Source organism: Danio rerio, chromosome 7 (assembly GCF_049306965.1).
Source record: "Danio rerio strain Tuebingen ecotype United States chromosome 7, GRCz12tu, whole genome shotgun sequence".
In the NCBI taxonomy this organism is placed as follows: Eukaryota; Metazoa; Chordata; class Actinopteri; order Cypriniformes; family Danionidae; genus Danio; species Danio rerio.
The window spans coordinates 44,924,971-44,951,777 of NC_133182.1; the positions used below are offsets into that span (position 1 = coordinate 44,924,971).

At 35.4% G+C, this 26,807-nt stretch overlaps 1 long non-coding RNA gene across 1 annotated transcript; it reads left to right on the plus strand.

Moving 5' to 3' along the window:
* The first annotated feature begins 885 nt into the window (after window positions 1-885).
* LOC141375440 (uncharacterized) lies at window positions 886-26,672 on the plus strand. The gene is made up of 3 exons (XR_012383497.1): window positions 886-1,324; window positions 20,890-21,631; window positions 25,399-26,672. It is a non-coding gene; the product is annotated as an uncharacterized lncRNA (long non-coding RNA).
* Window positions 26,673-26,807: the final 135 nt, after the last annotated feature.

The window sequence follows — 26,807 nt, forward strand, 5'->3', positions numbered from 1 at the left end:
ATTTTTGGCAGTATAAAACAACCATTTAGCATGCGCAAGTAACAGTAGCTAACCTGCCAAGTAACAGTAGTGGCAGTAATCAACACAGACAAGAGAAGAGCAGCCCTTTTCAAATGAGTACGAATAAATCCTTTTATGGGGGAACAAAATGCCACCAAATTAATTAAACATGGACAGGTCAGAACGTACTGCAATCTGTCCCTTTTCTCCCCATCCTGTTGGAGAGACATTTGGAAGTCTTCGAGCATGAAATTAAACATTGAGGACACCCCTTATTGAATATCTTCTATTCTCTGGGAAAGTCAAGAAGACTAAAGAACGGAAAAGCCAAAAGAATTAACTGTCACAGTCAGCTTGTCGCTTTGGAAATGACCACATTGGTTACACTGATTAAAAACAGATTCGTCTTTTATCACAAATCCCAAAAAGAGTATTGTTTTGGAGCATTACACATTACAATATGCACTTTGCATTTAGACGTTTCCTGTCTTGCCAAATTATGTGCGCGCGATTCTTTTATTCTCTGTTCTTGGAGCATGTTTTACAACTGATAATTAAACTTTGAAAGCTGCCTTGCAAAGTCTCAGGCAGAAATGTCACCGTCTCCATCTGCTGGCTCTTACAGTGAGGAGAGAGGGGAAAAAACAGGCTCTGGCGTGACTTTTAGGGTTTTATTTATGTTTAAAATATAAACAGCAGTTTAAATATGTAGAGTAATTGGACTCCGAGGCTCCGAGGCTCCGAGACATATAATTTAAAGGGAAAAGAAAATATTTTCCATATGTCTTTGGTTAGGCTTATTTTCCTCTCTCTCTTTTCCAGCCGCAGTGGTTGGGCTGTTATTAATGTGTTAACTTAAACCACTGGAATCCGCAGTCATATGTCATCCACTTCCTGATTGGAGGCTGACCAGACTGAACCTCGATTGCCCGACTGTTGACACGAAAGAACAGAGAATTCAGAGGGAATGCAGTTCTCCTTCGAATGGGACCTCGGGGTCCAATATCTTTTGTGTTTGGCTTTCACGACTTTGGCTCCATTGCACAAGTTTTCCTGAGAACACGAATAGTCCGACTGAGAGCCGTGAATTATGATTCAACTCCTATTGTTGGATCATTTGACTTTGCTCACTGATCATCGCCTCTCTTCTTTCTTCAACTTTTTTTTTTCCTTTGACGGCTGTTTTCTTCAGTCCACATTTGGAGTATTTACGTACTCCCTCAGCCATTTAACCAGCCTGGTCTCCTCCATCCATTCATCCATCCATCCATCCATCCATCAAAATCTGCATTTGTCTTTCTCCCACCCACTGATCTGAGTGTGGGTAAGTGTGACAGATATATCACAGTCACTTTATAAAACACACCTGGATGCTCTCCAGCATTGCGATTTAGTGGTGCCAACGAGAAGGAGGGTGTCCTTTGGAGATTAAGGTCATGTCAGAGAGCGCCATGGGGGGATCTCATCAAAATGCACATCATCACAATCATCTTACTTAACCTTGATTTAAAATTCTGAAAAGCTAGTGTGCTCTAGAGGAAGGTGATGCTTTCCATCCCTCCAAGGATTTAGACTACAAAACAAGCAGTCTTTCATGGTCATTGTTGATAGAAAACACTTGAGAAATGATCAGCCACAGGCATGCACATGAACAGAAAGGAAGAACACCAGCATTTCCTAATCATTGCACTGTAAAATAATAATAATAAAATATGTTAATTATCATTTTTTCCAGATTTTCAGATTCATGAGTTTAAGCATGTCCAAACTCGGTCATGGAGGGCCGGTGTCCTGCAAAGTTTAGTTCCAACCCCAATTAGACACACCTGGGCTAGCTAATTAAGATCTTACTAGGCTTTCTAGAAACATCCTTGCACGTGTGTTGAGGCAAGCTGGAGCTAAAATCTGCAAAACACCGGCCCTCCAGGACCGAGTTTGGATACCATTTCATGAGTGTTTTCATTTATTTATTTTAATGACCATCACCTGTGTGCGCCACCTGTCTTGAGTCTCACTGCAAAGCTGTGGCTTTTAAAAAGGGAAAAGACAGCAGTGGAAAACGACAGAGAACCAGACCTGCACACTTGGGCTCTATTTTGACAATCCATGTGCAAAGTTTAAAGCACAGGGTGCAAAAGCATTAAGGACATGTCAGACTCTACTTTTGCTAATATAAAATAATATGTTTTGTAATATTTTAATCTTTTATATTTATATCCTATATATATATATTCTTATTATTTCATATATATATATATATATATATATATATATATATATATATATATATATATATATATATATATATATATATATATATATATATATATATGCTCTACATCTTGTGTGTATAAAACAGTGTGTACGCGAGGCGCACAACTAACGCGCTCTGCGTTGCACAATAGACCGGCTTTGTTCTGGTCTATAGAACAGACTATTATAGTTTCTCAAAATAGCAACGCACCAGCAATGCGCCTTAACACGCCTCATTTTTTAGATCTGAATGCCTACGGGCGCACATATGAGCGCAAATGCATTTGCTATTGGTGAAAAATGTCAAAACAACTCTTGCACCAAGCTGAAACTAGCATACAACAACTGCGTCACACCTTGCGCCACATTGCGCCGGATTTATGATAGGGATCTTTATGTTTGTTTTGCTTTCAGTTTGACAGTAGTGACCACGAGAAACTGTTACCACTCATTTATTTTGTTTATTTCATTATTAAAATGTATATTTAAACTATATTTATACATTTTCAAAAATAGATTTTTTTTAATTTACTGTGGTGTGGGTTTTTATTTTAGGTGAATGCCGAGGCGAACAGTGAGATACTCATGTGTGCAGGTGTCTGTTTTAAATATTAAATAGTTCTTTTCTGTTAATAATTATTTTTTTGTAAGAAAAGGCAGCAAAAAGTGTACGGCTTATAGAAATTGAGATCATTTAATTTAGATAAATCACTAATGTGCATGTTTTACAGTTCATAGTCACCATTCCAATCGCAAGTGATTTGAAGATCAAAGGTGCAACCAGCACCAGAACAAGGGAAACACAGAAACAGCACAGATCAGGGAGTCCAAACAACCTGATGAGGATCCTGGCGAAACACAGACACAACATGAAGACACAAGTAACAAACTAACAATAAGGAGCTGGATCCAGCTCTTAATATAGGAGTGCTCAGTACGCACAGTTGCGACTAATGATTAGAACAGCATATGCAAGATGCAAGATCACATGATCAACATAAAACCTGGCATGTGGAAGGCACAGCAACCCCACGTGAAAATAACAAAACAGAAAGAGTTCATGCACCTGCAACCGTGACATTCTCTAAGTGTGAAAAATAAGAGTTGTTTGGAGAAATAACGAAGTAAACAGATGGCTATGGCTTAGTTATACCATAGACAAGTTTTGAGTAAAGCTCTGAGTATTCTGTCATGATTCCCATACTATGCACCACGAGTTTAATCTTCTTCAATCTGGAATTCGATACAGAAATCCTTTTAGTAAAACAAATTGTTTCAAACTTTCATTAATCCCCTCAGCTGTAAATATTGTTTATTTATTTATTTATTTTTTTTTTTTTTTTTTTAGGGAAGATTTGTATTGTACAATGTGTTTTTGTGTGTTACGTGTGAAATGCTTGTATGCTGCAACCAAATTGCTCTCAGAAAATGAATAAAGACTGACTGACTGACTATAGGGACATGAAATTATTAATCGGACACTTGCAAAATTAACACATCTAAAATAAAATTAATAAAAGAACAATTAATTGATGTATCTACAGCACAGAAGCAACAATACATTAATAAAGCTGTTCACATGTGAAGTGTCAAGCGGTGGAGCGCTGCCCTGGTGTTTGCTTATCCAGACAAGCACAGAGAATATCTCAGTTTAGGGCAGACATTACCATAGTTACAATCTCATTTCTATTTGGTTAAACCTAACACAATGTTGCACTTAAGTTAATTGTGTTATTTGTTATCTTCATAAAAAACATGACTAGTTTAGCTTTCATGTCATACACAGTATTTGATTTTTTTTCCAAGCAAACCCACTCGCAGCCTACACTGATATGCTCTGTAATTGTGTTAGATTTTTTATTTTAGGCCTAAATACAAAAACATACAAAGCATTTCACCGAGCTCATACCGAGTTGATGAAAACATAATGGAGATATGTTTTCAGTGCTCGGATATGTGCTTAGTCAAATATTCTTTGATCAGCTATTCTGTTAAATATTTGGTTAAAGGCAAGGTGGCTGCTGAGTTAATAAATGCTTGGACCTTGGTTCAATAAATGCTTTTCTGTTTGATCATGTGGAAAAATGCAGGATATTATTGTCATTTGTTTTAAGTTTGTTTTTTGTTTTTTATTCTTTTTTTTCATAACTTAAAGCAGTCAATGCACAAATAAAAATGCTTAGGCCTTTACATGTGGGCTTTTGTGAGTAGGAGCAGAACAAAATGTTAATAATGCAAGCAGATTTAGGAGTAAATAGACCAAAGTGTAAATGATTTGTTATTTGATAAATAATTGAGTTAATGTTAAATATGCGTAAAATTTATATTAATTATCAATCAATATTATTACAATAATGATTTAATATAATTAATCCCAGGATTGTAATTAAATTAGCACTATACTTTAGTCTATGTTGTTTTAGGTGTGGACAGCATTGTGGCTCAGTAGTTAGTATGTATTTTCACCCTCTAGAGATAGAACAGCACAACTGATGGGATCCAAGACTTGTGAAGAGATGATGCTGACCATTGATGCATGTTCTCCCCGTGTTGGTTTCCTCTGGGTGCTCCAGTTTCCCCAACAGTCCAGACATGCAGTATGGGTTAATAGGATAAAATAAATTGGCCATAGTATATGAGTGTGTGTGAATGCAAGAGTGTGTCTGGAGTCTATCTTCTCTGGATAAATTGCTATCAGCTCTCTTTGGGGCCTACTTTCTGTTCTTTGTCTCTCTCTCTCTGTTCTTCCCTATCTCCTCTCTCTCAGGTAACTTTATTTTACATTTAAGCTGGGTACAGTTATTATTATATGTTTTTATAATTTCATGTTTTATCATTTTATACAGTTATACTAATTTAGTTGTAATCATAGAGAATTATTGTCATTAAATCAACTCATTTTCAAGTACTTGTGAATTACTTTTGATTTAAGATCAAAACTTAATCGCTCCATATTGTAATACAAAACAATCACATATTAGCAATGCTCTTCCCCATTTATTGCTATTAATGCTTCTCTTATTTCCACTTTTGGTATAATATTGCAGAAGGTTGGTTTGACTAGAAATGTCCAGTTTTTCACCATCATACTGACAATATTTTAGTTATTTGGTAAAGCTACAGTTCAAACCGCTGTAGTTAAAAAAAAAAAAAAAAAAAAAAAAAAAAACATTCTTGCAGTCCAATAATCACAAGAAGCATTTTTGTTTTGTTACCTTTGAAATTGCAGGACAGATAACGGTATAGATGCCAGATTAAACAGCACCAAAACACAAGTGAATCTAATCAGTTCTTGCTCTCCTTCTAGTTAAAGCACCCACTACACATGAATGAACCTCTCACATCTTTTGTAATCTCTCAGTCAGTGTTTATACCATAGAAAGCTATCAATAAAACAGCTTGTAAACAATGTCATAAAGCATTTACCTCAGGCAAGCCATTCAGTTGCTATACAACTCATTAATTCGCCTGAGAAATGAACTCTGGAGAAGTGCATTTCTCTACATATTTCTACGCTGTATTAGCCAATATGCTGTATGGATTACAGTTTACCTAAATTCTTAGTGATGTCTTTAATGCTGTGCTTCTCAGCTCCATTCTGATGCAGTGGGCCCCCAGGAAATCCTAATTTAATGTATACGTTTATATACACTCACCGGCCACTTTATTAGGTACACCTTACTAATACTGGGGTGGACCCCATTTTGACTTCAGAAATAGAACTACCTTAATCCTTCGTAGCACAAATTCAACAACGTACTGGATATATTTCTCTGAGATTTTGGTCCATATTATACTTATATTATACATGAAAGCATCACGTAGTTGTTGCAGATTAATCAGCTGCACATCCATGATGCAAATTGTTCCATTCCACCACATCCCAAAGGTGCTCTATTGGATTATAATCTGGTGACTGTGGAGGCCATTTGAGTACAATAAACTCATAGTCATGTTCAAGAAACCAGTCTGAGATGATTCAAGCATTATGACATGGCACATTATTCTTCTGGAAGTAGCCATCAGAAGATGGGTACACTGTGGTCATAAAGGGATGGACATGGTCAGCAGTAATACTCAGGTAGGCTGTGGCATTGACACAATGCTCAATTGGTACTAATGGGCTCAAAGGGTATCAAGAATATATTCCCCACACCATTACACCACCAGCAACAGCCTGAACAATTGATACAAGTCAGGATGGATCCATGCTTTCTTATTGTTGATGCTAAATTCTGACCCTTCTATCTGAATCTATGTTGCAGCAGAAATCGAGAGTCATCAGACCTGGCAACTTTTTAAAATCTTCTATGGTCCAATTTTGGTGAGCCTGTGAGAATTGTAGCCTCAGTTTCCTGTTCTTAGCTGACATGAGTGGCACTCTGTGTGGTCTTCTGCTGTTGTAGCCCATCTGCCTCAAGGTTGGACATGTTGTGCATTCAGAGGTAACGAGTGGTTATTTGAGTTACTGTTGAGTTACTTATTTGAGTTCAACAAGGCATTTGCACCCACAGAACTGCTGCTCACTGGATGTTTTCTCTTTTTCGCACCATTCTCTGTAAACCCTAGAGATGGTTGTGCATTAAAATCCCTGTGGATCAGCAGTTTCTGAAATACTCAGACCAGCTCATCTGGCACTAACAACCTTGCCACGTTCAGTCACTTAAATCACCTTCCCTCTCCATTCTGATGCTCGGTTTGAACTGCAGCAGATCACCTTGATCATGTCTACACGCCTAAATGCATTGAGTTGCAGCCATGTGATTAGCTGATTAGAAATTTGTGTTAAAAAGCAGTTGAACAGGTGTACCTAATAAAGTGGCTGGTAAGTAAATATGTAATGAAAATAAAACCCTGGAATTATTATGCATAGAATACTCTCAATAGCTTTTACAATGTAAAATAATAAGCATAAATATTAGCAGTTTATTACAGTTTAATTGTGTTTTTAAATAATAAAAAAAGTTAATTAATTTGTTTACTTCATTTACAGTAGTTGTGAAAGCAGTTGCAAAAGGCATTTCAGTAAATTTCCGTTTTATGAAGTTATATGAAACAATAAATAAATAAAAACACTATAGTAATAATACCATAGCTGTTTTTGAACCATACTATACTGAAGTACTTGGATATGCTGTTGTGGTAATTCCATAGTTAATATAATACAGTGGGTTACTTAGTTAACTAAAGCACATTGGTACATTGTGTCAGGACTGAAATAAGGTATAGCACATCAGACATTCACAATAAAACCAGCTGGAGTTATAGCACAGATGCTGAGTAACACCACCAGTGTGTGAACACTCACAGAAAATAATATGTTAGCACATATACACCACAGTGTGACACATTCCAGTGCAGCACTTCTTGTCTGGTATGTTACTGTTTATAGATTCATTGATGCTGACCTGATCTTTACAGTAGCGGATACAGAATGACATAAAGCGCACCAGAAGTGCAGAAATCACCTGAAATCTCCAAGCTGGCAAATAAAAAACATACATAAGCAACATAAATGATGATATTTAGACGGTAATGTGCCATTTGTGTGTGCGTTTTTTATATTGAATGTTGAATATTATATCTAAAAATAAGCAGCAATCATAGTCTGAGCTCTGTTCTCGAGTCCTTTAAATTATACTAATGTGCAAGTAAAAAGGATCTCAACTGTACTTTATAAAATTAGCTGAAACTTTTTTTCTCCTTTGAATAATTACAATTGAATTTTATTTAATTTAAGCTGTAATTTGTTCAGTAAAGCACTGTTTAACATATATTTTTACATTTACCTTGTTCCTGACTGTACAAAAACCTAACTGTGACTTTGAAAACGGAGGTTACATAGCTACTGTCATTTCTGTGTACTGTACCATTACCCTTCTATTATTACAGGCAAATATTTGATCATTAAAATGTACAATATCTGCCATATTTCCCATGTGAGCGCAGAGAATAAATTTCAGCAGGTTCCTATTCATAAGGCATGTAGTATTAAAGATTTAAACCATGATGACTGCTAACAAAGAGACCTTTCTTGGCAAAATAACCCATCCGATTCATCTTTAGTACATTAGCTATGATAAATGTACCCTTTTCTTTTTACATACCAGCTGTGCTTTGCTTCCTCACTTTGAATTATGTCAAGAAAAAAAATCTTAAATCTGCAAGGTTTAATAATCTTGGGTTAAAATGGATTTGAACTGCCAGAATTTGAAGTGCGCGGACTGTAAATGAGAATGCAAGGGCAATGTGTATGCATGTGCCTACACGGCTATTAATTTTTCCAGAGATCATGGCTCGTGTCTAAATAAAACATGTTGGATCCAGGTGTCGTTTGGCAGGATTTAACCTCCAAAATGAGAATGACGGCAGTGAGGTTGAGGGCAACTTTCATTTTTTCTTGCCCTCCGTCTTACATGCAATGGAAAAGCAATCAGGCCCCACACACTCTTTCAGCTCTATTACACAGAAAGAGCGTACAGCCTCATGTTTGGGAGGCATTTAGAGATAGAACAGCGATTATTACACAAAGAGAAGGCAAGATACTTTAATCAGCTGAACAAATCATTGCAGTGCGGCTAATTAAAATCTAATGTTCATCAGGAGAGCTGGGAAGATCAGCTTGATTATGGATGGAGGGCACCATTAAAGTGGAGCGGACAAGTTCTATTATACTGTTAGACAGCAGAAAAACACATTACTGGGCCTTTTTAACAAATGATGAAAGGCAATAGCTATTGTGTCTTGAACTGTGTGCGAAGACTGCAATTCCCCTCAGTGGAAAGATCCCAGCCACCATTTGCCCAAGTCGCATTTTGCTAAAGTTGGCGTTTAACACAGATGCAATGACTTGGAAAAAAAATACTGGTGGACATTAAAGCTGAAGACTTTCTATGACTATTAGAGAGAAAGCAAATTAAACAAATACAATCAATCAGTTTCGCTACAAAATTACATTTTAATTGCTAATGTAGTGATGAAATTCATGAGATTAGCTGAATTGAAATATTACATTATTAAATTAAAGTTATAAATTACCCATCGTATATGCATAGTCATAGTACCTATACAATAAAAACAATGAAATTTCTATGATGCAACAACAGTGCAGAGTATGATTCTAAAAAAAAAAAAAAACATTAAGATTAAATGAGAATGCATTGCATTGTGTTATATTATGTATTAATTCAGAATATATATATATTTTTTTCAACTTAACCTAAAACTCTGTAGGGGGGATATATATATATATATATATATATATATATATATATATATATATATATATATATATATATATATATATATATATATATATATATATATATTTATATATATATATATATATATATATATATATATATATATATATATATATATATTTATTTATTTATTTATTTATTTATTTATTTATTTATTTATTTATTTATTTATTTATTTATTTATTATTTTTATTTATTTTTTTGTCATTGCACTATATGAGCAAATGCATAGGCTATTCTATTTGTAAATATCACATGTAACCACACAGAATACCATACTGGAAATATTCAAGATGTATTCAACATCCGAAATGGCCAAGTCTCATCCTATTTGATACAACAATAGTTCAATTAAAGTGTAATTTCATCCCTACCATTTTAATTAAGATAAGCTCTGATACATCAGTAAAGAGTAAAGTGTTTGTCACGTATGGGGACAGTGGATATAAAAAAAATAGAGATGACTCATCTCTGCAAATACACAAATAAAATACCCACATAAAACATGCTTGGAAACATACTGTGTGTGGAGCAGCTCCATTGCAATGTGTGACATGTAATGATGGATTTATAAGACCCAAGCCCAAATGGCACTCAAAACCATGCTTCCATGATGTAATGCCACTTTGACTGCCTGAAGTCTGTTGAAAAGCTGGAATCAGTTGCAGGTTTGGCAGATTTGCTCATCAAAAGCATATAGTGGTTTAAAAGAGAAGGCACTAAAGTGATTTATGGGACTTTCAGACTTAACAGCCATGGCATTCGATGTCCACATGAAATCTGCCATTTAAAATTAGGCCTACATTTCCAGTATGGTCCTCTTTACATGGTATTGCTTTGCCAGAAATATAGCTGTGGATATTTATAGGTGTGAGTTTAGTTTAGAGTGGAAGTGTTGCCGTAGTTGTTAGTAATTCAGTAATCCAAGACTGACAACTAATTCTGTTGATGTGAATGTGTCAATGATGGCATGGCCACTTGTAAACATATAGTAATAAAAATAACAATTGTGTGAGAGTGTTTTGATATCAATGTAAAACTTCAGTGTTTAAGCTGATTTTGGCATAGTAAAGAAAACTGCAAATAAGAGGGAAAAACAAGGGAAGATACTCACTCAAAGTCTGATTCAGAGAGATGTTCTTCACAGCTGACTACACCTGCTAAAGAAAAAACTCCTACTGACAAGGCAACCACATGCAGACCGCTACGCTAGGACAGAAACACCGTAAACAAGTACTCAGCCAAAGTCTTTCAGAAAGAAAAAGTCTATTTCCAAAAGAAAAACAGAATAGATAGGAGACCGGTTTAGTGAATGGTCCTTGAAAAACGTGAAGCAATGAAATCTCCTTTAAAATATCTGAGGATTTTGACAAACATTAAATACCCTATATTAAAAATTGCATTGCACCCTGTCAGAACGTATGAATGAATATACACAGTATATATGTGTTTTTATTATTGAAGATACATAAATTGCACCATGTTGGCATGCATGTGTGAATTTAAAGAGGAATCTTTTCTGGATCAGATCTGAAGGTCTCAATTAGTGTTGAGCAATGAAGCCGCACCCTGTAATGGGTTTGAATTATGCATGTCCTTACTGCCATTTTTAAATGAGATTTGTCCACCACTCTTCTCACACCCTTAATCTCTTTCTCTCCAGTCAGTGCGTTTCATCAGTTTGCTGCCTTAAAGGAGAAGAAGGGATGTGTTTAACTCGTATTGTTGTATGTCTGAGGGGGACTTTGTTACTTGGCTTCCAGATAGCACTACTTTTCTCCAACACAGTAAAAAAAAATGTCCTTAGCAAGGCACAACGTTAAATATAAAATGAACGGGGAGAGAGACAGAATAGGATTATGCAACTAGCTGCGAAAAGTGAAAGCATGTTTCATCTTCCTCCCCCTGTTCATGGTGAATTTGGAAAACTTGATCAGATTTGTTGACGCCTAAGGAGATCTCAAAGGAAATGGCACTACTCCTTTTCCTTATTTGTTTGCGTTGGTACAATGATGCAGTTGGATGGAACGATTGCAGAAAACACAATGGCAAATGATGTAACACAGTCCTATTACTGTAATGAGGATATTCCTTAAATATACAAGAGGGCGAAACACAACGGCCCACTTAATAGTGTGCATTTTTATGCTTCAGCTATACAGTAAATGCTTAATATTCCTTTTTCATATTCCAATATGTTTCAGTGGCACCACAGTATAGCAATTTACATAAATCAGACTTGTAAAGGTTGGCTGTGGTGAAATAGACCTGCTTAACTTTGGCTCATGGGTTATTCAAATTGCAAAACAGCCTCTGATTCATGCTGAATTCACAGTCAAGTCGAACTTCATGCTTATTTCTGTTTGGCAGATGAGGAATTTCATTATTTTACTGCAACTCCTTATAAAGCAGACGAATGCCGCTATTTACTTTGCATGTCCAGGTTAAAGTATGTGATTATGCACACATTTACACCATTCAAATTTGTTTGTGACTCATAAAAGGGATGGTGTATACAACCATATTATATGGTTTTCTGGGACACTTGATTCTGATTAGTCATTCACATAATTTCCAGATATGGACTGTTTTTCATTGCAATACTGTATAAATATACAGTGAGAAAATACTGTCTGCACTTTTTCAGGTCATCTTCCAGGTTAGGATGATTCAGCACATTACAAATACAAATCATTTTAATTTTTCATTTTAACCTTTTATGATTTGTTAGTTTTTGTTTGTGTTTGTTTGTTTGTTTGTTTTTTCACCCTCTGCTTCCAAAGTACCAAGAATTCAGTGGCTGCAAAAAAAGACTGAATTTTTTAATCCTTTAACTCTCTGCTCTACCAAATGGTTGACCATATTTTGACTATTTTGTTTTAAATAATGGTTTACACACAGCATGGTTGGTTTACAAAAAAAAATAATAATAAATAATAATAATAATAAAAATCTAACAAGAATAATCCTGTTGCACTTTATTTTGGTTTTATTGTAAAGGCTATGCTATGAAATTATGTCCATAAAAATTATAAATAGAATTGGTGACAATGTAAAAAAATTTTTTTTTAAAAAATTAAAAATAAATAAAGAAATAAATTAATTAATTAATAAAAATGTTAAATGAGAATCTGAAATATTTTATGGCAAACTTCAAAAAATGAAGATGATTTAGTATTAAAGAATGTTTTATAATATAATATGGTACTGGGAGTACCATATTACATCTCTGAGTGTGCTGCATTCTTTCATAAGTAAGACTTGGTTCAGCACGCTCTATTCTGTATGCTGTGCAACTTCATTAATATGCATACTAGCTGCGAAGACTGTGAAACATGTTCAGACGGCAGAGAGACAACACGTTGTGTTGCCAAAAGAAGTGGGAGATACGGGTCATCAGTGCTGCTTTTATAATGTGCTGCAACAAAGGTTTTGTTTTAATTTTCCAGCTATGAGAGCACAGCTGGACTTACGTGTGGATCAGTGCACGTGACATACAGCAGAAATACGTTTGTAAGGAACATTTTTTTTTTACTCAAGAGCTTTTTGCATCTGGAAATTTTGAAATCCGGATTTGCTGCTCATCTCTTTTAAAAAAAGATGCAGCTCCAGTATGTTTAGATTGTCCTGTCTCTGCAGATTTGTTAAGTGTGTTCGATCAGTGCCCTTTACTTTATTCATTCAGATGGCAAAGTTACAGTTCGTATCGTCAGCAGTATTCTTTCAGTGTTTAAAGACAGACCGTAGTAAAAATGATTTCTAAGTTACCTAGTTTACGTTAATATCACTAAAAAAATTATGGACTGAAAGATCTGCTGTTAATGCTGCTCTCGGAGTGTAAACATCAATACAGCAAGCAAGCTATTGCCGACTGTTGTGTGTAATTTTTGCCGCATTTTGTGACAGGATTGTCTACACACACGGCTTTCTGACCTACCGAGTGCATCTGAGTTACCGAGAAATACAGAGGTTTTTTCTCTTATACGACATGCGGTATCAAACATTCACCGTCATTAAACACAGTCACTGTCTTTCTTCCCTGTTTGTTTGTGTATTTTGCCTCGGTGCATGCCTCAGCGCGTGCCCAAATGGAAACTCCCACTTTTATTCAAATCCTTCCCCTTTTCCCTCCCCAGACACTCCTACCCAAACAGAGCTAGACACCCACTTTCCTGACTCTTTTCAAACTAGAGGTGTGGAAACACCCTGCTGAAGCGGGGGGTTTCAAGGCCCTTTGAGAGAGTTTTTTGTTTGTTTATTTTTTTTTTGGTAGGGGAGTTAAAGGATTAATATTGCTTCAAGCTAACCTTCTGCTAAATCTATTTTGATATAGTGACTAGAGTTTGTCTGCAAGACCTATCATTTCATAATCTCAGTATGCTTGGTTGATGTGAACCAAGTTTTGGATGGCAGTAATCATTCTTATTCAACTAAAACACACAAACAAAACAAATACTTTAGGCATGCCAAGTGTGAACACATCCTTAAAGTAAGTAAGAAGAAGAAGAAGAAGAAGAAGAAGAGGACATTTTGAACTTAGCATGTTAGTAACTAAACTACAGCCATATCACCGTGCAGCCCAAGACCGGTTGCTCACTTAAGCTAAGCAGGGCTGAGCCTCGTCAGTACCTGGATGGGAAACCACATGGGAAAACTTGGTTGCTGTTGGAAGTGGTGTTAGTGAGGGCAGCAGGGGGTGCTTAACCTGTGGTCTGTGTGAGTTCTAATGCCACAATATAGTGAAGAGGACACTACACTGTCTATGAGTGCCGTCTTTTGGATGATATGTTAAGCCAAGGTTCTGACTCTCCGTAATTATTAAAATTCCCATGGCAATGCTCGTAAAGAGTAGGCGTGTAACTTTGGTGTCCTGGCCAAATTTCCTCCATCGGCATCTACTCTTAATGGCCTCCCTTTCATTCCCATCCACTGAATTGGCTCTATCAATGTCTTTTAACTCCACCAATATCTGGTGTGTGGTAAGCGCTCTGGTGCTGTTGTCCTGTGGCTGCCAACGCATCATCCAAGTGGATGCTGCACACTTGTGATGGTGTGGAGAGAACCCCCTCATGACTGTGTGGAACTTTGGATGTATGCCCATACACAATAAATGCTCTATACACATTATTTACATTATATTACTTACTAAACCAATTGACATACATGTATGGTAAAAAAAAAAAAAAAATATATATATATATATATATATATATATATATATATATATATATATATATATATATATATATATATATATTTATATATATATATATGAAAGTCAAAAAAAAAAAAAAAAAAACTATGAAAGTCACAGAGAACCGAAACTTCAACAACTAACTTGGTTGTCAATATTCTCTACAATAGCTTAGTTTTTGTTCCACGCAAGACATAAAACCATAGAATATTAGAACAACATCAGTGTGAGCAGAGGAATATAGAATTTACATTTTCAAGTGAGCCACCACTAAGAATCAATAATTCATGTCGATGTATTTATTTATTTATTTGTCAAGCAGCCATGTAATTAGCAGAATAATGTACAGTCAGCCAGTCATTAACACAAAATAAACCCCAGTGGGGTCTCATGTCGCACCAAAGGAGTTTAATTTGCAATAATGACCTGCTGACTGTTCATTATCCCTTTCGCAGAATCCTCCCCATTTTTTCTCTACTCTAGATCCAAAATAAATTTCCTGCTCCTTCTAAAATTGCTCAGCTGGTTCAACCAAAATAAAGAAAGACAATTCTCTCCAAAAATAACAGCACAACTGCTCGGGAACAGGTGGGTGGTGCCGCGTCTGGTTTTGAAGAGTTTGGTTTCAGAGAGTCTGGCACACTGGAGCCTTTCATTTTGTTCCCATTAATCCTCCCTGTGGGCACTTCTGGCTTTCTCGCCAAAATAATAATAACAATAAAAAACTCTTTTTAAACCTTTACCCATTCTACTCCCACCGTGTTTCCCCCGATCCCACCATTTTGTAAATTCTCAAAAATCTCATGTCACTGCAGTCATTCTCAACACTTAAACACGGGCAGCCTTGAGGACAGTCAGCTGCTCTTTTGAAGGTTTCCTAAAGCAGAGAAAACATTCACGCTGACTGCAGTGTCTACAGGGTTACTTTTAAGGGCACATAAAGTCCTGCCAATGGCCTGCTCGGGCATTGACAGGCCCACCTAATGTGATGATACACCATTTTTATATGGCAGGTAAAGATGCACTTACATCTGCAGCATCCAGGAAAAAGAGCTTCCACATTGTGCAGCTGTCTATCAGTGGGCTTGATGCACAAAGGTTGGAGTGAGAGAAACATGGCCTGGTTGCTTGGTTATTGAAATGCATGTTTTGAGCTGTCAGAAATAGCAAACTAATATTTACAGTCTTCACCTCAACTCATTTTGACAGCTGAGAGCACCAGGCACTACAAACAAACCCAACACAACAAATTCCTTCGACAGCTCTTCCGTTGCAAACCAAAGTAAAAGTATGTGCGTGCAAATGCAATCTCCCAGACCGTTGCAGTGTCAACAGGACAGGGAAGACTTCTCCATTGGGGCTTTTTAATATTTATGTAATTATTATTATTATTATTATTATTATTATTATTATTATTATTTGGCTTTGGCCAAGGACACTGTAACAGACCCGACAGCTTTGAAAAAAAATACAAATAAAAAATCAGATCTCAAACCTTATCAGTCTGCCATCCCCATACCTTTTTTCTGTGTGTCATTGAAAGGTCAACCACTTTTTCCAATTTCATTGCTGTCACTTTATGCTGTCATCACTGGATTCCTCAGCATGTGTGCTGACCTCTCTAGTAGAGAGATGGGTTCAAATGGCACTGAGGTTAGTGAGTAGAGGCTGATATTACTCCTCTACACACTTCTCTCGTCTTTTTCTTTCACCCTCATACATCAGAAACAGCCGCTCACCTTTCTACAAGCAGTGTCACTGAGCTGAGCACTCCTATTGAAAGGACCAAAAGTATTTACTCTTTATAGTCAAAACATATTTATTTCTACAGCAGAAAAAATGAAGCGAGATAAATAAAAAAAATAAATAATGCTGTCTGTAAGGGAAACCTTTTCTGGTTCAATATCTGCATGTTTTGGGAAGTGTTAATCTTTAGCTATTTTTCTCTTAGTGCCTCATTTCTGTTGTTGCCACAACTCACTCAATAGCAGTGAAGTAGGCTGTAACAACAGCACTTAACACCAATTTACACATTTTTGAATCTGCTGATTCTTATCAAATAACCCCATTTCTGTAAATCACATTCATTAACACAATCACAAATCCAATTAAAAGAAACTCAGAGACACAAAAGCTGTATCGAATATTCCATTCATTTATTCATTCATTCATTAATTCAATGTCCTTAATAAGCTTAGTCCTTTATTTATCAGGGGTCACCACAGCGAAATGAACTGCCAACTATTCTAGCATTTGCTTTACACTGCAGATTTCCTTCCAGCCACAACTGGGAAATGTCTAAAGTATTAAATGAGATATATTTTAGATACATAAACAAACAAACAAACAAACAAACATACTGTTTAAAATTAAAAATTAAAAATAGAAAACACTTTGAGGATATATTCTGGTCTCCTAAAAGACAAATGCTAAATAGGATATGATAATGTTGAGAATCTAATTGGGGAATTGGCAGCTCGAAATGCTCTTCAGTAATTAATACTAAAAATAAGATCTGTCTTGACATACGGTATCTTAACTATTGGTCTGACGATTTTTTTTCGTCTGACTTCATTGAAGTATTTTTATTTTAGGAATGTTTTACTTTTAATTTACTGAATTCTAAAATTATATATATAAAAAATAAATAAATAAATAAATAAATAAAAAAAAAAAATATATATATATATATATATATATATATATATATATATATATATATATATATATATAATTATTATTATTATTTATTTATTTTTTTACTCAATTACATTTCCTAAATGAGTAAAAACGTTATATTGAAGGGGAGAAAAAAATCACAAATGTGATACTAGTGTTTTGGTGATTGAGCTGAGTTTTGTTGGTTAAATCAGTTTGCAAATTGCATTGAACATTTAATTTGTGAACTGGATGGATTTGATCACATTTGTTCTCAAGTCAACAATTCACTGATTCGAATAGTCCATTCAGAGTGAATCAAAAACAAATGATTCACTGAATCTACAAACTAACCTGAATGGAGTAAACTTTCTTTTAAAACTAAGCAAAAAAATAATATACTTTAATAATAATTTTTACACATTTACACATTTACACATTTTTGTTTACATTGTTTTCTTCCTATGCAGTAGATAAGGGTTATTTTAACTTCTTTACACGTGAATTATAATGAATTTTAAGTATAACAGCTTTTGGTAAACACATTTTTTATTTTTCATTTTTTTGCAAAAAAGTATGTTTATTAATTAAATGCATAAAAAAAATCTGTTTTGTACTTTGACTGATGTAAAAATTTAAAAAGTGGATTTTACCGGATTATATTTTATTGCTGTGTTTGTATCAGTGCTTGACTTGTTGATTTTGTCCACTACTGGTCTTGAATAAAAATAATTTGGACTAATGTCCAGGGTCACACTTTATTTTGATGGTTTGTTTGTTGAATTTGAGGTACATTGGATCTACATGCCAACTAATTCTCACTAGATTATAAGTAGACTGTTAAGTTGGGGTTAGTGTAAGTTGACATGTGCTTGTCAAGATACTTAAAGTCAGTTAAATGTCTGTTGAAGGAGCAGTATCAACAGATATTAAGCAGACAGTCTACTAATACTCAAATGGATGATCAAAATAAAGTGTTGTGACCAAGTCCGGAGACCAAGTCCAAGTCCAGAGACCAAAACTTGAACAATCACTGAAACAATCAAAAGGCAAAGTTTGAGGAGCATGGTGTGTGGCCTGAAAATCTGTCCAAAGTTCACTTTAGTGGTGTAAGTAAGCTTAATTAATTTGGGTCCAATGGGAAATATGTTGTTTATCATCAAACATTGCAAGCACTGAATTCAAAGTTTGTAAAGAAGTCAGTAAAAAGTGTGCTCCCTTCTTTCTGTGAAAAAATGAAACAGCCAGCCCATGATCTAAGCCTGATTCAAAATCTCTGGAAAATCCTGAGAAACAAAGTAATTGCCAAGAAATCCATTATATTCAGTGAACTGTTGAAGAAAAGCTGAGAAATCAAGATCACACCAGAGCAGATTACTAGATTACTACAGACTTGATTATAGACTTGTGTTGTCCTGTGTAGAGTCATACATTTCAGCCCAAGCTGTTTTTTTATATATTGGCTGGGTTTCAGGCCATTATTTACATCAAAGCTCACATTCAGGTTGGGCTTCATGCATGTTTTAGAGTTCTCTCTCTTTTTTTTTTTTTTTTTTTAGAAATCAGACATTTTTATGTTGCATTCATAAATTAAAAGAATATATAAGCAGTTGATGATATGTTTTAAATATGTTTTATAACCTATCATGCAGATAATGTTTATTCACACTTACACGCGTGTTTTGTGCACACACAGATATCCAGCCATTCACATCCCTGTAAGCAGCAGAAGTAGCAAACGTGCCTTCAGCACAGCTCGACAAATTATGGAAATAGAGGACAGATTCGACACTTTTTTCCTGTGGATGCTGTGCTTTTTCTGCATGATGCTTTGTATTGTTGTACTGGCTGTATAGCCATGTCTCACTTTCACTTGGGACTTGATTTTTTCTGTTTATAAATGTTAGAAATAAGTATGTTGTGTGTTGAAGTCTGTTTTTTTTTTCATTCATTGTCTGTCTGTACATTTGTTTGTTTTTTTGTTTGTTTGTTTGTTTGTTTGTTTGTTTGTTTGTTTGTTTGTTTTTCCAGAGCAGAGAGGGCACCAATTGGTGTGTCAAAAAAAAAAAAAAAAACTTTTCTGGGAATTGATCAGGATCGGATTGGCTAATCGGGAGGACCGGGAGAATTCCTGGTGGGCCGGTTCATTTTTTGACCGCGAGGGCCAGTGTCCCTAGCTGCTTGCACTCTCAGCAGTCACACTTTTTTCATTTATCCAAACACATCAGCATTGCAACACCATTGTGGTCCAGTGGTCAGCATGTTGCTTTATGATGCCGCCGATCCAAGTTTGAACAAACTGTGTACGTTATGATTATTTTTATTTATTTATTTATTTTTGTGTGTGTGTGTGTGTGTGTGTGTGTGTGTGTGTGTGTGTGTGTGTGTGTGTGTGTGTGTGTGTGTGTGTGTGTGTGTGTGTGTTAAGACATATAATACTGTTTGGGTTACTTATGCAGGTGTTCTAATTTTATTTTTATTTTTTGTGTGACCACCGTTACAAAGGATTGAATATCTATAAAGAATTTTGCACAGAATATACATTCAGATATTGCAGGAAAGAACATTGTGATGTTTTAAAGAATAGTGTTGGAGATTTAGTTACCCTTTAATGTTCTCATATTTATGAAAAACATTTGAAGTTCTAAAGCAGCTGTGTTCTGAAAAAAAGAAACTTTTCACAAAAAGATGTGAAAGTTTCATTAGAAACTGAATTCGAAAATAATGTTGTTTTAATAGTCAATTGTGAACTACGGTGGGCCGGTCTAAGGCTTGAAACTCCAGGCCAGACAAGAAGTCCCACTCCAGCCCTCATATTGATAATGAACCTTTAAGGTTGTGATGAAGTGAATTTATATATGTGAATTGTATCTTTGTCTAGTCAAGTGTTCATTTGATTGGCTGAATTGATCAAATGTTGTATACGGTCGACTACAGTCCACTTGGTCATCGTTTAAACTACTTTTTTTTCTAAATTAACTTTTTTATAACCGGAAACCGAAGTAAATTTTTCACTAAATACAAACTATTTTAGCAGCTTGAACAGTAGGCTACATATAAGCAGAGCTAAAAGGGAAGGGGGGGGGTGGGGGCTCCAAAATGTCAAAATGTCTGATTAGCTGTCAGACAAGAGCCAGTTTAGGTTCTATGTGTCTTGATACAGAGCTGGGCTTAGGGCCTAAATTTGAGGGCTTTAGTCTCCTTCAAATTGTAACTAATGAATTTCTCTTTCTCAAATAATAAAATTGTTATATTTAATCAAATAATCGCACATGCAAATGTCTGACATGCAAGCCATACAAACAACATTGACCATGCAGTGTTTCATAACCAAAACAATACAGGGTCATTCTTGTTTTCTAAAAAAATATATAAATAGTCAGCTTTCTGTCCGACAGCCACAATAAGAAGAAAACAAAGCCTGTCTAATAAACAGATGCGCAGATAACCAGCTTATTAATGCACATCATCATGTCCTCGCCTCAGAAAATCAGACTGTATTTTCTCTCTCTTCCTTCACAGAAACTTCCTCTTCAATTCAGTGGGAGTTTTTGCAGTCTGAATGCTGAATACTGGTGCTGCTCGGTACTGCATGATACATCACTCCACCTGACCTGTCGGCTACAGCCAGACAGGCCTTTGCGGATCATCGACGAAGTGATTCCAGACATGAACTTTCTCTAAAGACTCTGCAAGTGAAAGATGAGCTCTAAGCGTCAAACGGACACAGAGTCACACACGACTATGAAGAGTATGTGTTTTCCAGGCCATTCAGTTCGGAAAGAGCACAGCCACTTCTAAAAATGGGAATCGATGACTGCACACTCTGTTATACTCTCCTTTGCACAGCTCTGCTTGTGCTCTTTTGAAAAGGTCTCCAAGTCTCTTTGGCTCACCAGCACACATATTGCGAGCACATTCTCTTAACAAGCTAAAAACAGTCGCTTTTTTGTGGACTGAGAAAGCCGTTTCATGATGCTTACACACACCAGATGCATGCCAGACACAAAAACGTTTCCTTTAGACACGCACAATCTCCAGCTCCATGACAACAGGAGCGAAGGCCAAATACAAAAGAGCCAGAGTACAGACTGAAAACCATCACGTTGACTCTACACTTGGGAACTATAATAATCAGAGGAGGTAATTGCAGTCTCTTGTAGAAACCTCAACACCCTGACTCATGAGTCTGATCAGGGGTCTCTCAATCTCTACCCCCCACCCCTCTCTCTGTCTCTCTGAAGGCCTGTTTATAGCAAGAATGGTAAGTATAAAGATAACAATGAGCGCATTTAAATCAGATTCCTAGGTCGTAAATCAGTGTACTGTATCAATACATTGTGTGCACAGATTTTGACACTGTTAAAGAGAATGACTCACTGCATTTCTTTCATGTACTGTATAATGAATTAATAATATATGCTAGCAAACTTAAATCCATCCTTTTCTTAGAATGTTGGCCTTGCATTAGCATTAAAATGCTGTTTTTGTCCTTCGAAAACAGCTTTCAGGGACTTTTTCACAATACATTTTTAAAATGTAATTTTCATTTTCATATGACTTTGAAAACTGAGGCATCTGAAAACAATAGCTATTGTTGCTATCAACATATTTTGGAATATTGCATAAAAATAGGCTTGATGGAAAAGTCAAGACTTATATACAGTTGAAGTGAGAATTATTAGCCCCCTTGGACTATTAGCCCCCCCTGTTTTTTCCCCAATTTCTGTTTAACAGAGAGCAGATTTTTTTGACATATTTCTAAACATAATAGCTTTAATAACTCATTTCTAATAACTGATTTATTTTATCGTTGCCATGATGACAGTACATAATATTTGACTGGATATTTTTTTCAAGACACTTCTTTAGAGCTTAAAGTGACTTTTTAAAGGCTTAACAAGGTTAATTAGGTTAACTAGGCAGGTTAGGGTAATCAGGCAAGTTATTGTATAATGATGGTCTTTTCTATCGAGAAAAATATATAAAGCTAAAAGGGGCTTATAAGTTTGACCTTAATTTATTCATTTTTTATTAAAAACTAATTTTATTCTAGCCGGAATAAAACAAATAAGACCTTCTCCAGAAGAAAAAAATATTATCAGACATACTGTGAAAAGTTCCTTGCTCTTTTAAACATCATTTGGGAAATATTTAAAACAGAAAAAAATGACAGGGGGGGTTAATAATTCTGACTTCAACTGTATGGGCTCATTCAGAAATATCTTTTAAACCAACATTATAGGTCCTACATTATAAGTGCAACAATACATGTCATTTAAAGTGTATTTAAAAAAGACAAGGTTGCGCTGTGTCATTTGTTCAATGGCAGTTACATACATGTACTTGACATATTAAGCCATGTATGAAGCATGTCAGCACTTTGAAAGATTTGTTCCACATTTGGTTTGTTTGGCTTCTCTTTGAATAGGTTCCTCACAGTCCACCCCCTCAGTTTGTGTATTTGTATTCACTGATTCAAATATTTTAGCTAAAACAGGCAAAAGATATGAAAGCAGTTTTTTAGAACTGAAAAACCCTGTAATAATGCTGCCATTATTGCTGATTTCCATATCTTCAGTATAACATTGGAAGAATAACAACAATAGCCTCTTTCACACATACAGACCTTTCTGAAAAATTACCAGCAATTTTCCAGAAAGGTCTGTATGTGTGAACAGGCCCTTTTTGAAAATAACGGTAAATTTGTAGAAGTTGTAACATTACCGTAATTTGCCAGAATGCTGTGAATCCAAAAGCAAAATTGCGGAAAGAGCGCATTTATGATTAGAACACGACGTGAGACGTCTACTCCAGCCAATCATAACATTCAGACACATTCACATTCGTGCTGTTTATGAAAATAAAAGCCGTTGAATATTTTTCCTGACACATTTAGCTGCTAGATGTAAGTCAGATAACATTTCTATGTTCCTTTCTAATGCCAACTGCGGAAAAAAATCCTCGATAAAATTCTTGTGATAAACCGATGTTTGTTTACCTTCACGCTCTGCTTCAGCTGCTTGACGCTTGTGCTCCGAAAAGTTCCAGCACACACACGTTGACATGTGACAGTGTTGCTCCATATGTTTACTTCGAAGTTGTTCACACTACTTATCCATCCACAGAATTTGTAAGGTAGTCAAATGTGTAAACATTTAGCTGCGGTTCACGCTTATGACTTTGAATATTTCCAGCCCAAAAGCAGCTGTTCGAATGCTAAAGCTTTAAAGAAAGTGAAACCATCCACAAAAGTCTGACCCCTATATTTTTACTTATACAAGTGCGGCCCGTCTGGTTAATGATGTCAGAATTAACCAATATTTTGGAATAGATGTTCCAAAATACTGGTTAATTCCGGAACGTCCTTACCTGTGGTAACAGCGCTTTTTTGAATTTAGCGATGAAGTCATCATGGAAATTTGATATTTACCAGTATCACTGTGTGAAAGGGGCTAATGTCAACTCACAATTTTAGGAGATTATGCTTAAATTTATTATTCCATTTTTAAATATATTTAAATTCTTGTTTTGTAAATATAATGATTGTGAAAGAACTTTTTTTATGTGTCAAATTATGATATCATCTCAATGGGTATGTTTTTTGCCAATGTCCTGGAACATTATTCTTGTTTTAAAATAAAGTAAAAACCCAATACCTATTCTTAAACCTAACCTTAACTGTAAGTTATTTCCAAAATCAGAAGATAACAATAGTTGAATAGGAAAAAGCACATAAACTTAATTTAAGCCTTGATTGAACATAAACTGTAAACATATACCTTAAATCTAATTGGCTGATTGGAGTGTTGTTTCAGGATCAACACTGATCCAGGAAGATGTACTTGGTGAAATCCCACTAACCATATCATCTCAATTTGCTTTTATTGTGTTTTACAATTTAATTACTTTCGATTTAATGTGGAGAGGTTGAAAAAGCTAGAGTGGATGGCTTTATTTACTAATAAACATATCACATGTTTATGCTGAAATATGTTTAAACAATTCCATATAGAAATCTGATATGTGAACATTTATTTGAACGTGTGTACATATTTGTAATTGTAATGGTTGCAAAAAAAAGTAAATGGACAGTCTTGCGATACTTTGAAATATATTTTGAATATATGGCATGATTTCTATATATGGAATCCACATGAACTCGTATGTCACAAATGGACTTTTTTTTAAAACATAAATCATATTTCATAGAGGTTAATTTGACCGTTTTTTTTTTTTTTTTTTTGTTTGTTTGTTTTTTTCCAAGAAGTGAATGATTTTAATGCTCACTGTTTTCTTTGTAAATTGTGTAGCTTTTTAGTAAGCAAATGACTCAGAGCATTGAAAAATTAAATAAATAAAAATAGCGACTGGCTGACTACCTGATAAGTGCCCTGAAGTTGATTAAGATGCACCCTAGATTTTAAGTATTTTTTTTCCCCTTCGTTCATTTGCTAGAAAATTGGAAAATAAATCATTCCCAAAATAACTCCAACAGTGCTGTAACCTTTGTAATTATGATGTGGACTTTTTTCATTCGCATGGAATTAGAAAGATTATTAAAATTTATAGTTATAGTTATCATCCTTGGAGTGAATGGCCCTTTACTGTAGGTGAAGAAGCAGGCCAGCTCTGCGCTGCAGCCAAAGCCAAGCAGATGTCTTCCCCTGAAAATGAATGCCCTGACTATAACATCCAAAGCCAATAACCTTAAAGTCAATGTGCTGAAATGGCTCATTGATGTATGAGGTTCTGCTTAAACCAACACACTGCTCAGTCCAGATGTGCGCAGGCAGGCTTTTCGTCTTTTATTTGGCTTCGATTTAAACCTCTTTTTTCCCCCCACCTCATGTACACCTATAATTCAAAACAACCGTGTTTGTGTGTAGTTAGCCCATTGTTTCAGGGTCAATCTCTTAAACCATTTTATCTCCTTTCACACGTGTTAAAATGAATAAAAATGTCAGCGCAGACAGATATGAGGCATTGGCTTCAATTGCTAACACATTTCCTTTTTGGATTTCGGCACAGAATCTGCAACCAGGAGGCATCTGGACGTGCGCTCATCTATCTGCATTCAGATTTCCGACAGAATCCGGCAGAACAGAGCCTCTGTTTTGAATTTTGGGAGGATTCTATCCCTTTACTAAGTCAAAATGGAGGAAGTGATAATTTATTGTAAAAGGACATTTTCAACACAACATCTGCTTTGCCTTTTATGAAGATCGGGAGAACATAGAGCACAGCCCCCATCTTTGCATGCGCTGGTGAGAAATCAGTGAGACAATTTCAATGTGCAATGCCATCTATTTTGCTCTCCTAATGAAGTCTCATTTATTTCAATAAGGCACACATTGGCTGGGGCTGATAGCTTTCTGAGTTTACATTTAGACAGGAATGCTGTGGGAATCCTGATTGGAGTGTGACCTTATACAAATTCATTTTCCAGGCAGATATAAATTTAGGGAGGGAGGAGGAACACAAACTGTGCGCTCCCACCGAATGTGATATACTTGTGCTCTGTTGATCTTGGCCTGGCCGGTTTTACTTTTCAGGGGGAACTATGAACATTTTCCCACATTCCGACTATGTGAGGGGTCACAGGAATGCTTCCCAAAACTAAACAGAAAAAAAAAATAATGATGATGATGTTTTGGTACGTGTGTGCGTGTAAACCACCTCTTCTTTTCTAGACTCCCCGAAGGTTATTTCTGAAGACTTTTAACCAAGGTCTTTTGTTTCTTCTCTTTACCTTTTATGCTTAACAGCTTTATTTACAGCTCATGAATATGTTTCTAATGACGGATATTAGCAAGGCCACTAATGTAGCTTTTCAGTCGCGTTGAATGCAGTTAAGGCTATGACTCCGGTTATTGCTAAATAATAGGATGTAAAAATTATAACACATTTTAGACATTTGCTGCATATAATGATCTAATTTGCAATTTGTATTCAAGTGTTGGATTTTATAATGCTTTTCTACTTCAGCTTTTGGTGCAGACCCAAGTCCACTTGACAGATCGACTTGTCTTCTGTGAAGCAAGGTTAAAATGTGAAGGTTTAATGAAAATCCCTACCGTCGAAATAGACTGCTATAGAAGCACATTTCTGCAATGGAATAGAATAAAATAAAATAATAATAAAATAAGGTAATTGTAGGCTTTTTCCTCACATTTCCGACTTTTTTTTTTTCCAGAAAAAAATTAATTGTGAAAATCGGGACCACTGGCATTTAACTCATATAACTCAATATTCCAAATAGATAACTAGATGGCTGATTGGATAAAAACAGTAATTATGTAAAGTCAAAAATTGTCTGATTGTGAAACCAAAAAAGTAAGATGTAAAGTTCTAAGGGGAAATTTTTTTTTAACATAAACGATATAGAATTTCACAATTATAATATATATATATATATATATATATATATATATATATAT